We start from the raw sequence: 16,635 nt of genomic DNA, 5'->3' as shown, positions 1-16,635 counted from the left end.
TTAATATAAGCATATATTCAACTCATATATATATATATATATATATATATATATATATATATATATATTACAAAAATCATTAAAATATATTTGATTTAAAGTTTTTGAAAAGTCAAAATATTAATACTTAAAATTACAAATTGTTAAAAACTTATTTGTGGACCACATTTATACTTAAAGAAGAGTACTCTTCAAATACTCGGTTATGTTGTGAAACCGTGTCTACCTTGCAAGGTAAATACGGTTCTATCTTCATAATTACTAAACTATATGCTCATAATTATAACGTTATATATTCATAATTTTTAAACTTCATATTCATAATTATTAAACTATATATTCACAATTAAAGAATTCTATGTTCATAATTATAAAACTATATATTTATAATTTATGAACTTCATATTCACAATTATTGAATATCTATATTCGTAATTACAGGACTATATATTCGTAATTATGTTTACAACTCTATGTTCATAATTATGGTATTGTATGTTCATAAATTTTGAATTATATATTCATAATTGTTAACAATTTTAGAACTCTATCCACATTTCAAGGTAGACACGATTCCACAGCATAATTTATCCCATTTTGACATGCAATAACAAATTTAGGGTTGCTAATCGTAGATAAAGCCACTTAAAATTATCCATGTACAAAGGCAATTTTTTAAAAAAAATAATTTTAGAGATGAAAGCCTTTGACTTTAACATTATTATTTTTTTTTGAAAACCTCTTTAGCTTTTATTTATTTTCATTACGTTAAATAACATTAGAGAGAATTATCGCATTCGTAATTTAATATACATATGCATTACTCTTAATAATAATAATAATAATAATAATAATAATAATAATAATAATAATGTTAATAGACCAAACCCAATTGAATTTACAGTCCAAAATAAGAATAATAACAAAAAATATTATTATTGGTAATAATAATACTAATAATAAAATATAGAATGAATATATAATAATAATAATAATAATAATAATAATAATAATAATAATAATAATAATAATAATAATGTTATTTGATCAAAACTATCAGGCTCATTTAATGAAACTTTTTACAAAACAATATTTAATTAAAACCCAATTAACTCATGGCCCAAACCAGTCAAACCCAATAACCAGCCTATTAATATTAAAATCTGAAAACCCTAATCCTCATTTCTTCTTTCTTCCTCGCAGCAACTTACTTCCACCTCTTTTCTTTCTTTTCATCACTCCTTCCACCCCTTCATCTTTTATCAACCACAAATCCTAACCTACCATTCTTCTGATTCTAATGCTTCGCCGTAAGCCTCGCGACTATATCGGGAAACAGGAACAAAAGCATGGAAACAAATCGAATCTAAACAAATAGGTATATCTAAAATTCTTTATGTTCATTTTTTTCTAAGGTTTTTAATATATAAGATATCTATTTCTTTTTTAACATCAATTTTTGTTTTTTTTTTTTTTTCAGACATGTAAATCGTGCAGGTCAATGAGAGAAAATTTCTGATCTAAACCCCTGTATACTGTGTATGTTATACTTTTTATTATTAATATTTTTTTTATTTTTCTTGTCATTTTTCTTTTCCTTTTTTAATAGTTTATTTTGGTTCTATTAATTTTTTTTCGATTTTTTTCCGCAAAACATATGATTATATTTTTTGATTTTTTCTCCCCATTGCATGATTATACTTTTCGATTTTTTGTTAATTCTTTTGGTTTAATTTTTTAAATGTTATTCATTTATAGTAGATTTTTTTAATTTCTACTAATCTTTTATTTTTTTAACATGCAAATTGTACATGCTTCATCGGAAAATTTATTTAAACCGAAAAAATCTCATCAAATGTATGCACGTTTTTCTAGCGAATGTTATTTGATTTTTTACTTTTTTATTAATTTGTATTTCATTTTACAATTTTTTACTTTTTTATTAATTTGTATTTCATTTTACAACTTGATGTGATTTTTTTTCTGTTTGATAAGTCAATTTATTAATTTATATGTGCAAATTAGTGACAGTAACATTATATATATATATATATATATATATATATATATATATATATATATATATATATATATATAGTTTTAACTGTACTCGTAAGGTTTTTTTAATTAAATTTTTACTGTATTTGTATATAATTTATTGAATCTCTGTGTTGTACTCATCCGCCAAAATTAATTTTTTAATGCCTTGGAAATAGCAAACTGAATTTTTGCCTTGGAAATAGCAGCTAGCACCTGCAAAGTCTGCAAAGATGTAAATGTTTCTTGCACGCAATGAATGAAATAAATGAAATACTTTAAAATTAAGTTGTTCTTTTAAGTCTAAAACGCCCCTCCCCAAATGTCATCGCTTCTCATGGGCGGGAAAACAATTTTTTCGTTTTATTTATCAAAAATGTTTGGCTATATTATAGTAGAGATTATTATATTATTATTAATAAGTTAACCATCCCAAATAATACTCCGTCAAAACAGAGCCGACAAATGAGAGAAAGAAGCGCAGGTTCTTGATCACAATCTTGAATAAGACTTCCGGATGGCGTTCTTCAAGCGATCCGATTCAGTGGTGGAAGATTTGAACGAGTTCGATGGCATTCATTGGTTCAGGATTTCCGCGGCGCCAAATCTTCATCAGGGATCATCAATTCAATCCGGGAGCAATTTCGGAGGGCGGTGAGCAAGGATTTCTCTCTCTGTGGCAGCTTCTGATTGGCGGTGGTGCAATTTCTTCTGGCCGACGATTTCTATTCAGTCGTGGTAGCTTCTTGGGCGGTTGGTTAGTTAATTCTGGGCAGTAATTCTTGTTTCAGTAGCATTCGAAAACAAACTTTGCTTGTTTCCTTTCTTAATTTCCGTAGCTATTCATAACTATTCCTTCAATTCCAATTTTGTTGAGTAGAGTACTATACTGCAATGCTTTGATTATGATGCTAAGTATAGTGCTAATTGCTTAAGAATGTTGTTAGTTCAAGCTTCAAGATTGTTAATTGCAGCAACTAGTTTCTTGTTGAATTTGGTAGTCTTTTAATTCTTCTAAGAAGTTAATGAGCATTTCCCTTTTGACTTTATGAATTCTGGTTCGTAAAATTGTGCTAAAGTATTAGTGTGATTAATTCTTTAATTAAGTTTTGCTAAATAATTTCTCTAGGAATATGTTAGAAATTGTCAATGCATTAATTTATGTTTAATTTGCCAATTGAGTTTTAAGTTTTATTTTATGTTTTATGTTGAGATTAGTTGTGTTGAATTTGGCCAATTTAGCTTTCATTAATTTGATTGAGGAAATTAACTAAGTACACACCATGGCTTTTAATTTAGCCTTAATTACTTAACTTCTTGAATTTTAATTTGATTATCTTGCATTTGAGCTAATTATTTGATATTCGTTTCTAGCACTACTTTTAAATTGTTAAGTCGATTAATTTAATTTCAAGTCATTAAATTGCATCGTACAATTTCCTGTGGGATCGACCCTTGATTTTGCACGTTATTGCTACAATGACTCGTGCACTTGCGAGGACATTATATTAAAATTGTCTATCACATTATTCGCTGATGGTTGTTGCACCATATGTTTTTCTGGTGTTGATCAGTAACTTTGGAGCGCGCTAGTTGGACTCGTGGATTTAGTTTAGATAGATAGCTCTAGTATTAGTTAGATGGTCTGTGTGCTTTGAATTGTATTTGAATATGAATTTGTGGATTATACTTGTTTAGTTAGTTAGCCTGTGCATCTAGGTTCTCAAACCTAGATGTGACATAGCACCCCGACTCTTATGCTTAGCTTCTGTTTTGTTTGGATATTTATGACAGTGGTAGGGAATATCCCGACCGACATAAGCTTCACCATGACCGACTTGCTCTTGTCTTTGTCTTTTTGTCTTTGCAGGTAGCAGGTCTGGCTTTTTATGAAGAACCCGGTCGGGAAGCGACCGGGAATTGCCCGAGCGTTAGTGTCAACCACCGAGCGGAATCCCTTTGGCGAGAGAGCTGACAAAGGACACGTGGCGGCTCTTTACAACGACAGACAGGGTACCCGGGAGGATGACACGTGGTGGCTACGTGGAGAACATGCCGAACGGCCGGATCCTTGTCCCTGGCACAGCGGCTATAAATACCCACAGTAGCTACAGTGTAGAGGACTTTTGGACGATCGATAGGTTGTTATTAGAGAATCCCGACCGCAGTCAGTTGGTACTCAGAACAACCAAGTAGATTGTACTTAGGGCCTTTACCGTGATCAATAAAGTCTTTTACTTGCTTTAATTGGTCTCGGGTTTATTTTATATTGCTTACGTAGAATTAGCAGTATCATTTTGGCGCCGTCCGTGGGGATCCGTGTGAGAAAGCAACGTCTTGACGAGCACCCGCTCCCTTTCCAATCAATCATGTATCCGTGGGCTCAAAACAACTTCGCCGACGACCAGGCGGATGCAGCGAGCTCATCTGGGCACCATGCCACCCAACAGCAAGGTCAGACGGTAGAACTGAATCTCAATCTCTCACCACCGCATCCGTCTAACACATACCCGGTTGCCCAACAACCGGTGAACTACATTCAACCGGGGTACCCAACACCCGGTCAGCCATATCAGCAGCAGCCGGTGATGTATCCCGGCCAATATCCATACCCGGTCCTACCTCCGCCGTATGGATATTGGCCAGGCCAACCGATGTACTACACTCCCCCGGTTGGGTATCCACCATATACGCCTGCTTACACGGCTCCAGCCGCCGCCCCTCCAGTTCACCCGGCCGCACAAGTAGAGCCGCAGCGTCGGTCCGCTTCCCGGGCTCGACGCTCGGCTCATTCGCGGTTGGGGTCGGGGGGTGCTGATGCGATGGAGGCACCAGGGCAGGCCCAGCAAGCGGCCGAGGTTCCCGTCCAAGCGGAGGACCCCGAAGAAACTGCCCGAGCGGCAGCTTTTGATCGTCTTCGACCGGAGATGCGTCAGCGTTTGGGACCCCAAGACCCGAACCGCCAGCAAGACGTACAGATGCAGGAGGCCAGCCAGGAGGCTTCATCCGGGTATAGCAGGTCGAGATCTCACTGACGGCGACGCGCTCGGGATACAGCTCAAGCCGCCGAGCTCAACGAGACCCGAGGATTACTGTACAACCTCCAGGCGGAGTTTGCGCAATTCAGAAACGCGCACCCTGCAGCAACCTCGGTCGAACAACCGACCTTACACCAGACGCCTTTCACAGCGGCGGTGATGGCTCAGCCCTACCCGCTCGATTTAAAGGTCTCTGGAGAGAAGAGTTATGATAGCCGGACAGACCCCGAGGCTCACGTCAACGATTTCTATAGCAATATGACGCTGAAGGGTGTGTCAGATGCCGTGATGTGCAGGGCATTCTATTCCACGCTTACCGGTCCGGCGGCGGAATGGTTTCGAACTTTGCAGCCGGGTTCGATCGACAGGTTTGACACCTTGGCGATCAAGTTCGTGAGGAAGTTTATTACTTCCAAAGTGGTGAGGAAGCCCTACATGTATCTGGAGAAGGCCAAGCAACTTGAAGGCGAGAGCTTGACCGACTTCCTCACCAAATGGAAGGCGGCGGTCGGGGAAGTCGAGCCCATGGATTATGCGACCGCCACCCACATGTTGCACATCTCTCTCCGGGTGGGGTATTTATATCATGACTTCATTTTACACCCCCCGGCCACGTATGAGGAGGCCCTTCGAAGGGTCACAGATTATGCCAATGCTGGCGAGGCGAACGCCGTAAAGCGCTCGCAAGAGGTCGGGTCTTCATCTCGTAAACCGGCCGGCCGGGCGGAACACCGATCGGGTGATGACCATCTCCGATCCCGCACCAGGACTGGTGAGTTTACGGCCTTGAATCGATCTGCAGCGGAGGCCATGCAGTATGCCCAGTCTTGCAACCTCATCAAGCTTCCCCATCCCGATCGAGATGGTCCTGACATTCGTAAGCATTGCGCTTACCACCGATGTGCTGGGCATGACACTGAAGAGTGTAGCCACTTGCTCCAACTATTGGAGGATTTGCTCAATCTTGGGAAGTTGGACAAGTGTGTGGGGAGAAGAGAGGACCCCAAGAGGAATACCGATCGGAGAGATCAGCGGCGTTCCCATCACCGCTCCGATCGGTCAGGTCAAGACCGAAGAGACGATCGAAGAGATGATCGTCGCGATGACCGACGGGACCCTGACCCTCCATCTAGCAGCCGACCAGCAGGAAAGCCGACCATACACGTTATTTTCGGTGGATTGGAAGACGCTTCCCGACCGCGGAGTAATTGCCCGGTCGCTATAGTGGATTCCCGAGAGACCGGGAAGAGGCAAAAGATGGAGCCCATAACCTTCACCCTGGAAGATCAACCCAGTAGCGGTGACCACGACATGGAGGCACTCGTGGTCACAATTGATGTGAAAGGGACGGATGTCCAGAGGGTTATGGTCGACACTGGCAGCAGTGTGAACGTCCTTTATTTGGACGTGTTTGAAAAGCTTGGACTAGACAAGAAGGAGCTGACTCCGGTCGGTGTACCACTGTCTGGCTTTACCGGGGCTCTTATTTACCCCGAGGGAAAGATAACGCTCCCGGTCGAGATCGGCACGGCCCCGAAGTCGATCAAGACGGAGTTAGAATTCGTTGTGGTCAACCTCCATTGCGTCCACAACATCATCTTGGGCCGACCCGCCATTATGAAGATCGGTGGGATAATTTCAATGCCTCACCTTTGCATGAAATTCCCCACCCCCAATGGGGTCGGTGTAGTCCGTGGCGATGTCCAATCCGCCAGGAAGTGTTACACCCGAGCGGTTAACAGACGCGATTCCGGTTCGTCTTCCCGGGTGAACACCATAGCCAAAGAAGAGGCTAAAGATCGGAAGGAACAACCAGAGCCTTCCGAGGAGATAGAAGAAGTTCCCCTATCCGGGGACCGACCGGATAGGAAGATCAAGATTGGTCGGGCCCTCACCCCCGATCTTCGAGCAGAAATTTTGGCCATACTCCGGGAGTATGCCGATATCTTCGCATGGGGGCCCGAGGACATGCCCGGGATCGACCGATCTGTTATTTGTCACAAGTTAGCCGTCGATCCCGCAGCAAAGCCAGTTGTGCAAAAAACCCGGCACCTTTCTTCCGATCGCCGCGAGTTTGTTAGAGAGGAAGTCAAGAAGATGGCGGCGATCGAGCACATCCGACCAGTGATCTATCCCGAGTGGGTGGCTAATATAGTTCTTGTTCCTAAGCCCCAAGCGTGGAGGATGTGCATTGATTTTACCGACCTCAATAAGGCCTGTCCGCTCGACCCCTATCCTCTACCGAGTATCCACCAGATGGTCGACGAGACGGCCGGGGCCGAATTGATGAGCTTCATGGATGCATTCAAGGGCTATCATCAAATCATGATGCACCATGAAGATGAGAGCAAGACAGCCTTCGTGACCCCGGACGGGCTGTATTGCTACCGAGTGATGCCGTTCGGTCTCCGCAACGCAGGAGCCACCTATCAGAGAATGGTCAATATGCTCTTTGCCGATTTGCTAGGCCGAACGATGGAAGCTTATATTGATGACATGCTGGTCAAGAGTCGGGACCGATCCGACCACACTCGGGATCTCCGGGAGTGCTTCCAGATCATGAGGAAGTATTAGCTGCGGTTGAACCCAACCAAGTGTACATTTGCGGTTCAGACCGACAAGTTCCTCGGCTATATGATGACTAAGAGAGGAATCGAACCTAACCCGGCCAAGGTGAAAGCGATTCTAGACATGCAACCACCTTCTACCGTTCGGGAAGTCCAGCAATTGACCGGTCGGTTAGCAGCCCTCAGCCGATTCCTCTCCAAGTTAGCCGAGCGCGCTCTACCTTTCTTCAAGGTACTGCGAAAGGTTAACGGATTCGTCTGGGACGAAGAATGCCGAGCGGCTTTTGATGAGCTGAAGGAGTATCTCATGTCACCAATCGTGCTCTTGAAGCCTGAGCTCGGAGAAGAGCTAGACGTGTACCTCGCCGTCTCCGATCGTGCAGTAAGCGCAGTCTTGTGCCGAACCGATCCGGAAGGGGTCCAGCGACCGGTGTACTATGTAAGCCACGCGCTACATGGTCCTGAGCTCCGATACTCCCGGTTAGAGAAGGTCGTCTACGCCTTATATATTGCCGCGAAGAAGTTGGCTCCCTACTTCCAGGGTTGAGCAATTCGCGTATTGACCGATCAGCCGATCGGGCCAGTCCTCCGAACTGTTTCGTCTTCCGGTCGCCTAGTCAAGTGGGCGTTGATGTTGACCCAGTACGCGATCGAATACCGACCAAGACCGGCCATTAAGGGTCAAGCTTTGGCTGATTTCTTGGTCGAGTGCACCGCCCGGGATACCCGACCCCCCGAAGTTGCGGATCCCGAGGCTGAGTGGTGGTCGTTGGCTACTGACGGGTCGAGTAGCAAGAAAGGCTCAGGAGGAGGAGTGGTGGTTACGAGCCCGGAGGGATTCAAAGTTTACTTTGCTCTCATGTATCAGTTCCATCCGACCAATAATGAAGCCGAGTACGAAGCCTTTGTTAACGGCTTACAGTGCGCTCGGGACTTGGGGGCTGAATACATCCGAGCTCAAACAGGTTCTGCGCTCGTGGTCGGGCAGGTTCTCGGAGACTATGAAGTCAATGGAGAGCGTCTGTAATTATACCGAGACCTAGCCATGGAGAAGCTTGCTCAGTTCCGGGGGTATACTGTCCGGCACATACCCCGATTGGATAATGTCGACGCGGACATCTTGTCTAAATTGGCTCAAGACGCCCCGGAACATATGTCGAAGATAGCACGAATTTTGGTGATCCCGAGACACAGCATCCATCGTTTACCGGTCAATCCGATCCAACCGGTGGAAGATAACTGGATCACCGATCTAAAGGAGTACCTCGAGCACGGTTGACTCCCAGACGACCCACAGCGTGCTCGGAAGGCCAAGCTTAGAGCCCCTAGGTTCCAAGTCTTGGACGGTCGTCTCTACAGGCGATCGTACGGAGGACCTCTTACGCGTTGCTTGACCGCATTTGAGGCTGATCTGGTCATGAAGGAATTGCATTCGGGAATTTGCTCTTCACATCAAGGAGGCCGATCGTTAGCCCGTCGTATCATGCTGATCGGGTACTATTGGCCGTCCCTCCAGCTAGACTGTGAAAAGTTAGCTCGGGAATGTGAGACGTGCCAACTGTTTGCCCAGATGCCTGGACGACCGGCAACTTTCTATCAGCCGGTAACGACTGCAATTCCCTTCGCTAGGTGGGGGGTAGACATCTTGGGCCCCTTCCCTCAGCTCTCCGGTCGGAGAAAATTTGTGATTGTCGCCATCGATTACTTTTCCAAGTGGATCGAAGCCAAGCCCTTAGCCACGATCACTTCTCAGCAGTGTGCTCGGTTCCTTTGGCGCAATGTGATTTCCCGCTTTGGCGTGCCCGTGCATCTCATCAGCGACAACGGCCGCCAATTTGTAAGCCAATATTTTCAAAATTTCTTGGCCACGATCGGGACAACCCATGTCCGGTCGTCGGTGGCTTACCCACAGGGAAACGGACATGTGGAAAACATTAACCGGACGATTTTAGAAGGTCTAAAAAAGAAGCTACACTCGGCTGGTCGTAGTTGGGCCGATGAGTTGCCATATGTGTTGTGGACTTATCGGACGACCCCGAGGGAAGCTACCTTGGAGACCCCTTTCGCCCTGGTTTATGGAGCAGAGGCCCGACTCCCGATCGAGGTTTGGATTCCGACCGATCGAGAAAGAACCTACAATGCGGAGGAGAACGAACATGCGATGGTCGTGGATCTCGACGGGGTCGAGGAAAAAAGAGAGCTAGCTGCTCGGCGTATGGCTGAGTATCAGAAACGAGTCAAGAGTTCAAAGGACCTTCGGGTCAACCCTCGTTATTTCCAGGTGGGAGATTATGTTCTACGACGAAGGGAAGCCAGTCAACCTTAGGAAGGCGGAAAGCTAGCTCAAAATTGGGAAGGGCCGTACATCATCAGCGCTATAATACGGCCCGGTACATACCGATTGCAGACCACAACCGGTCGGGTAATCGAGGGGACTTGGAATTCCGAGCACCTCGTTATGTTTAGGCACTAGCCTATTTTTTGTAATCTTTGGACGAAGTGGAGGCTCGACCTGCGAGTTAGTCCCGGTCGTCATTTGTAATTAAATGTATTATTGTAAATATGTCTTAACCGCCTGCGAGCGGGAATGTGTAATGTATATACGATCGGTGATTGCTTGACCGTTTGTATACGACGGCCCGATCGATTATTTTCTATACCTTTTGGTGTATGCAGATGGTTACATCGACCGAAGCGAGTTTATCGACCGGTCAAATACGCTCCTCTTCGGCGGACAATCGGGTCACGCCATTTGATCGGGGAAGCCAGGAGCATACAACATAATTCCCCGATCTAATCAACTTCTTTCCACTATCGCACTCACTCGTGCCTTGAGAGCACAATAGTGTGGGGGCTGGGATAAGGAAGTGTCTGTAGGCCCATCGCTCGGGAAAAACTAGACCGTGGGGGCTTACCTATTTTCAAAATTTCGTCAAGGCCTAGAGATCGGGTAAACCTGATCGGGTTGGCCAATACGACGTTGACATAAGTCCGTTGTTCGGAGATATCCCGAACGTGGAGGCTTACCTATTCTCAAAATTTCGGCAAGGCCTTAGGATCGGATAAACTCGGTCGGGTAGGCCAATGAAATGTCGAAATATTGGATGTGCGACCGGGCCATAAGGCCACAAGGTCGGATATCGAGTGAGTGGAATAATGCACGACCGGGCTAAATGACCGTGAGGTCGAGCACTTACGTTCGGTATACGCGCGTAGAAGATAAAAACGTAAAGTAAAAAACGAACAGCATTAGTTAATCAAAGAGAAATTTATTAAATCCAAAACGTGCCCGGTACAACTCGGGACCGGGCTCCCGATCAGCACTACTTACACAAAAAAAAGCAGAATTTATTACACCTATCCTACTTCTTCGTGGTCTCAGCATCGCTCTTCTTCGGCGGTCCCTCCTCGCTCGGGGCGGCCCCAGCTTCGATCGCCTTAGTCCGATCCTTCGGATCAAAAGGTGCGGGCCCCGGGTCGGCTACGTCGTCGGGGAGTGTAGTTAAGACCAACTGGAGGTCATCCCCTTCAAGGGCTTGCTCCATGATCTTCTTGGTTTGATCGCGCATTTTTCGTTGACCGGCTTTGTACGCCCACCGGCCAAACGTCCACACCAGTTTCTCCCCGACCTCGGTGGCCCGAACGGACTGAAGAAAGCGAGCGCCCGATTTGGTGTCTTGGAAGAGATGTTGGGCGAGCTTGTCCGGGTCATTTTGGCGAGCCCTAAGTTCGGCCGCTTCCCCGATCGCCTGCTGGGCGACCTGCTCCGAGAGATCCCGCTCGGCTTTCACCTTCTTCAGTTCGGCCTCAAGGTCCCGGATCTCCTGTAATCGCCGGTTGGCGACCTTCTTCAGGGCCTCGGCTTCATTGGCCTGTAAGGCCCGCTGTTGAAGGAACTGGGCCGCCCGGGAGATCTGCAGTGCATAGCACGATCGAGTTTTAGCCGAGTGGAGTTACTTAAAAGAAAACTTAAAAGAAGAAAATACGCTTACCTCAGCTAGGTCGTGCCCGATCTTCTCGGCTACCTGGCTCGGGGTCAGCTTAGAGATGTCCTCCTTAGCCGACCCGGCATTCCCGATCCGAGCGAGGATCGAAGAACCACCTTTGCTGCCGCCGCCTGAGGGCGTCGGGCTGTGCTGCTCGCGGCGCCGTTTTAGGGCCCCGGTCTCCGAAGCGGTCTTCTCCTTCATCTTTTCTTTGCCCTTCCCGACCGCCACTCGGGCGACCAGGACCTCCGAGGCATCCACCACGTAGCCTTCAGCCGTGGTGACGGTTGATGCCCCTATCGGTCGCGCGGTCGGGATCTCTTTTTCCCCGGCCGGTTTGGTCTGGGCCTTCTTCCGGCCAAGGGAAATCTTGGTCACCGGGCGTAGAGGAACGTCCCCATCTCCAAAGCCGGCCATCTCTGCAAACAAAAACAAAGTAGGTTAGATCGAGCTAAAGGCCCAGTCGGGCTATTAAGGTCGGAGAAAAGGGCTAAAGTTACACCTTTGCCCTTTCGTTTACCCCGGGCGGGCATCCTTGCGATCGTAACGCCCCGGGGTTCGGGCTTGTACTTATCGGGTATGTTGTATACGGGCTCGGGCAAGTTGGCCGCTTCGAGGGACTCGGGCGTCTTGAAGATTTGGTATTCATAAATTTCGCCCGAGATTTTGGTGACGGCGTCCATGAGGGCCTGAGTCTCGGTTGGGATGACTTGCTTTCGAAAGCGCTGACTCCAGACCCTCTCGACCGGGAGGATCCACGAATCGTATTTCACTGAGAAGATCTGGTTCTTCCACCCCCGATTGTTCCCGGGCAGCCCCTCAATCGAGCACTTGTCTGCTCGGGATAGGGTCATCAGGAATCCACCCCGTACGCGGCTGCCAGCACCTTCACCTGGTAAACGAAGTTGAACAGCTCCATGGTGCAAGCTAAGTTGTGCCGACTGCAGATCTGGAGGAAGCACGCGATTATCCGGTGCGCGTTCGGGCAGATCTGTCCGGGCACCACCTGATAGTAGCCCAGGAACGCAGTAAGGGGGCTCGAGAAAGGGAAAGTGATCGGGGCCATAAGGGAGTCGTAGTGCATCCCGAGCCACTTTCCCCGGTGTCGCTCGATGACGTTCCCGAGCTGCCTGCTGGTGTCGAACTCGACCCGACCGGCAAGTGTTGCAGCAATTCTGTTTGCTTCTCCTTTTGTTAGCAAACTTTTTTGGCCCTCGACGCTTTCGCTGTTGAGGAACTCGAATCCGTCCCCGTTTGGCGTCGCCGGTCCAGCCGAGTCTTCCTCGACTGCTTCCGCTTCATGTGCCCGGTGTTCCACCTCGGGCTTAGCTCCAGGGTAATCCCCTATTACCCTTGTGGGCGTTTCCCTAACGCCCGTATCCGGGGAGTTTCGTCCGCTCGTAGACGTCCCATCGCTCCCCGACCCGCTGGAGCTCGAGCCGGATGTCCCCGACGAGCTTGGCGATCCTTCTGGCTCGGGGGCTCGGTCGGGTGTGTGTTGTGGTCGTTGCTCGACCTCTGGGGAGTAGGACATGATGTCCACCTCCTCGCTGCTGTGCTCGATCGTGTTGTCGTAGTCTGCGATCGAGGCGTTCTGGCTATCTGAATCCGACATGTTTTCTACCTAAAGGTCGGTCGGGGTTAGTACAGGGTTCGGGAAGTTAGTCCGAAGTTAGTTCTATCCTACTCCTACGCAAAGCTAAAAGCGATGTAAAAGCTAAAGAATTAAGAGCTTACCGGTTGATGATACTTGGAAGAGAACTTGAAGCTTGGTTTGCTCGACTGGTTCGTTGAACTGCTGCTCGGGACTCTCTGAGGGTACCGATTGCTTCAGTGGATTGAGGAAAGTTCAAATGAAGGCCTCAAGGGCCTATTTATAGGAGAACATTTAGGCGGGAAACCAATCCACTTGCGTGACACGACCCGCACTGATTCCAAGGACGGCAGTGGCCGACACGTGGCGAGGGAAGGAATGACAGCTGGTCGGTCGGTTTGTTGGCCGACGTTTGGGCTTTTTCATCCCGTCCCGTTTTTTCCCGGATGGTCAAAAAGGCCCGGGCTGGGGGGCTTTTGGTAGGGAATATCCCGACCGGCATAAGCTTCACCACGACCGACTTGCCTTTGTCTTTGTCTTTTTGTCTTTGCTGGTAGTAGGTCGGGCTTTTTATGAAGAACCCGGTCGGGAAGCGACCGGGAATTGCCCGAGCGTTAGTGTCAACCACCGAGCGGAATCCCTTTGGCGAGAGAGCTGACAAAGGACACGTGGCGGCTCTTTACGACGACAGACAGGGTACCCGGGAGGATGACACGTGGTGGCTACGTGGATAACATGCCGAACGGCCGGATCCTTGTCCCCGGCACAGCGGCTATAAATACCCACAGTAGCTACAGTGTAGAGGACTTTTGGACGATCGATAGGTTGTTATTAGAGAATCCCGACCGCAGTCAGTCGGTACTCAGAGCAACCAAGTAGATTGTACTTAGGGCCTTTACCGTGATCAATAAAGTCTTTTACTTGCTTTAATTGGTCTCGGGTTTATTTTATATTGCTTACGTAGAATTAGCAGTATCAGACAGATTCGCCTTTATTTCATGAGTTTTAAATGTTTTAAAATTTTGGAGTGTTACACCGGGTGTACTTGTATTTATGATCAACAACTTTGTAGTTAAGTCGCACAGGTCTTACAATAATGTAAGAATAATTTTGTTCGATAAAAAAATAATAGTATAATATTTGTAAAGTAATGTACAATGTACCATTATAAAAATACATACAAAAAATATTAATACCATAACGACTTATAATCTTGTCTTGATATACTTTAAAGTACTTATTTTTTAAAAAAAAAACAGTGGGCATTATCTCAATCGCGCAATGCACGTAAAAAAGCTAGTAATAAAAATAAAGCATAGATAGCAACTGAGATCAATTTTTGTTGTGTAATGAGTGATTTTTTAATAACAGAATAAGAAGAAAAAGAAAAATACCTACCATTAATATAATTAATTTCTAAAAATACCATAAATCACAAATATTCAAACAATTCAAACAGATAAAAATATTTACTAATAAAGAACATTCTAACAAAAAAAAAAATTCCTATCTCGCGTATACCTTAGGCGACAGTGGTATATTTACCTGACAAATTCCAATGTTGCCTAAGGTATAGGCGAGATTGGTGTTTGTTCAGTATTTTCAGTATGTAAGTGGTCCGTAATATTTATTGCAAATGGTCCATAATACTTATTGAAGAAGAAAAAATTAAACTAATGTGCAAAGCAAGTATTTAATTGTAAAATAATATTATTGTTGTAAATAGATTTATGGTGGACATTAATGATAGCTTTGTAACGTCTGTAACGGATGTAATTATTCTCTATTATTATATCTGTTTATTGTATATATAGATCATTGTACTATGATGAAGATAAGGAATAAGATGATCTGTCTTTCCCTCTCCATTCTCTGTATTCCTCTTCTTGTTGATCGCTGCTTTTTCTATGATTTCTTAACACGTTATCAGTACTTTGCTCTACCTCCGTCATCATAGTGAACGGAACCAGATGATCCGTAGTAGTCTCGGTGTTTCTACATCCCAGAACGAATTTGTTGATTTGAGATGATGATTTCAGACTAATGGTGCCCGAGATCTTCTCCAACGGGACAAGTGATTGGCAACGGTGACTGCACCCAAATCGAGCCTCTTCGTCCGCCGCCTCTACACGCCGGAAATTCGTCGGCTGCTTAAAAACGACCAGAGAACTCGCCGCTGGCCGATCGACGATCTGGCCATCAGTAGTTGACCGCGATGATGGGGTGAACGCAGTCGTGCCGTCCGTGCCTCGATCGGACGTCGAAATCATCAGCAAAGATATCGTCGACGGGACTTCGGGAAGATCGCGAGAGTTCGTAGAGGGCGACGTAATAACTCTGATCCGTAAACCAAAAATTAAGGGATCAAGATGAAGGAAACTTCTGGATAATCCTTGGTTGGCAGTGAAGACTTCTGGGCGGCAACCATTCTTGATTCCAACAACTCCAAATTAATTCCGGCAGTGGCTGAATTAATATATCCGGTTTTTTTTTGTAATCTTTGGTTCGTCTGGGCATCAGATTATTTTCCTAGCAGATTCCGGGCACCAACAAATTAATAATTAAGCATGCATGAGATAAGTACATTCTTTATATGCTTATTTATTAGATTTAAGGAAACTTATTATATGCATATACAGTCACTTTTCTGGCACAAAAACCAGTGTTTTCTATACTGGAAATTGATACACTTGCATATTATTAAGATACGAATTAGTATTAGTGAAAAACCTTGGAAATGAATTTGCATACACATTCAAGTACATCTAAATATTCTATTGGAGAGGAAGAATCAGAAAGATTGAGTCTGAATCTGAAAGTGATTTAGATTGTCAAACAAGAAAATAGTTGGATCTAGTCTCTTATTTGGAGATTAAGGTAGTAGAGGATGCTATGCCTGAAGTCATAGCTAAGTATGCTAATAGCCTCTCGCCTAATTTGACATCTAAAGCTGGAAAAATTCCTGTTGGAAAGGATACTTGAATACATTAGAATGTAATTCCCACTTAGAGTCCCCATATATAGATGGACAAATGGTGGTGTCAAAAACACTGAAGAGAGTCAACACTCTATGAAATGCTGGTTTGCTTGAAGCAAACACAAATGCTGGTTTGCCTGAAGCAAACAAATTGTGAATTTTTTAACACTGTAATCATTGCCTGGAAATTCTGACCGACGCAGTTTGAAAATTAAATTCGTGAAGAATACTTCTTGAACTCCTTTTGGCATGAAAGTTTTTTTATGGAGAACCTAGACTTGTGGTAGTTGATGCCTGTGAAAAGATTTTCTTAAAAATATGATTTGGTTGTTCCAGAAAAATTATGTAAAGTTTTGGCAGTGTGCTGCCAGTTATTTTTCTGCCTGGTGCAATGTTGGAAAAATTTTTGGGAAAAATATTTCTAGACCTTGGATTG

The 16,635-nt window shown here is 45.2% G+C and overlaps 1 long non-coding RNA gene across 1 annotated transcript; it reads left to right on the top strand.

Annotated features, from left to right (window-relative positions):
• The first annotated feature begins 1,202 nt into the window (after nucleotides 1-1,202).
• LOC109146941 lies at nucleotides 1,203-2,916 on the top strand. The gene is made up of 3 exons (XR_002048530.1): nucleotides 1,203-1,378; nucleotides 1,481-1,539; nucleotides 2,494-2,916. It is a non-coding gene; the product is annotated as an uncharacterized LOC109146941 (long non-coding RNA).
• Nucleotides 2,917-16,635: the final 13,719 nt, after the last annotated feature.

This window comes from Ipomoea nil, unplaced genomic scaffold (assembly GCF_001879475.1).
Source record: "Ipomoea nil cultivar Tokyo-kokei standard unplaced genomic scaffold, Asagao_1.1 scaffold1952, whole genome shotgun sequence".
In the NCBI taxonomy this organism is placed as follows: domain Eukaryota; kingdom Viridiplantae; phylum Streptophyta; class Magnoliopsida; order Solanales; family Convolvulaceae; genus Ipomoea; species Ipomoea nil.
The sequence above is the reverse complement of the archived record's forward strand: the minus strand, read 5'-3'. Positions and strand labels throughout refer to the sequence as shown.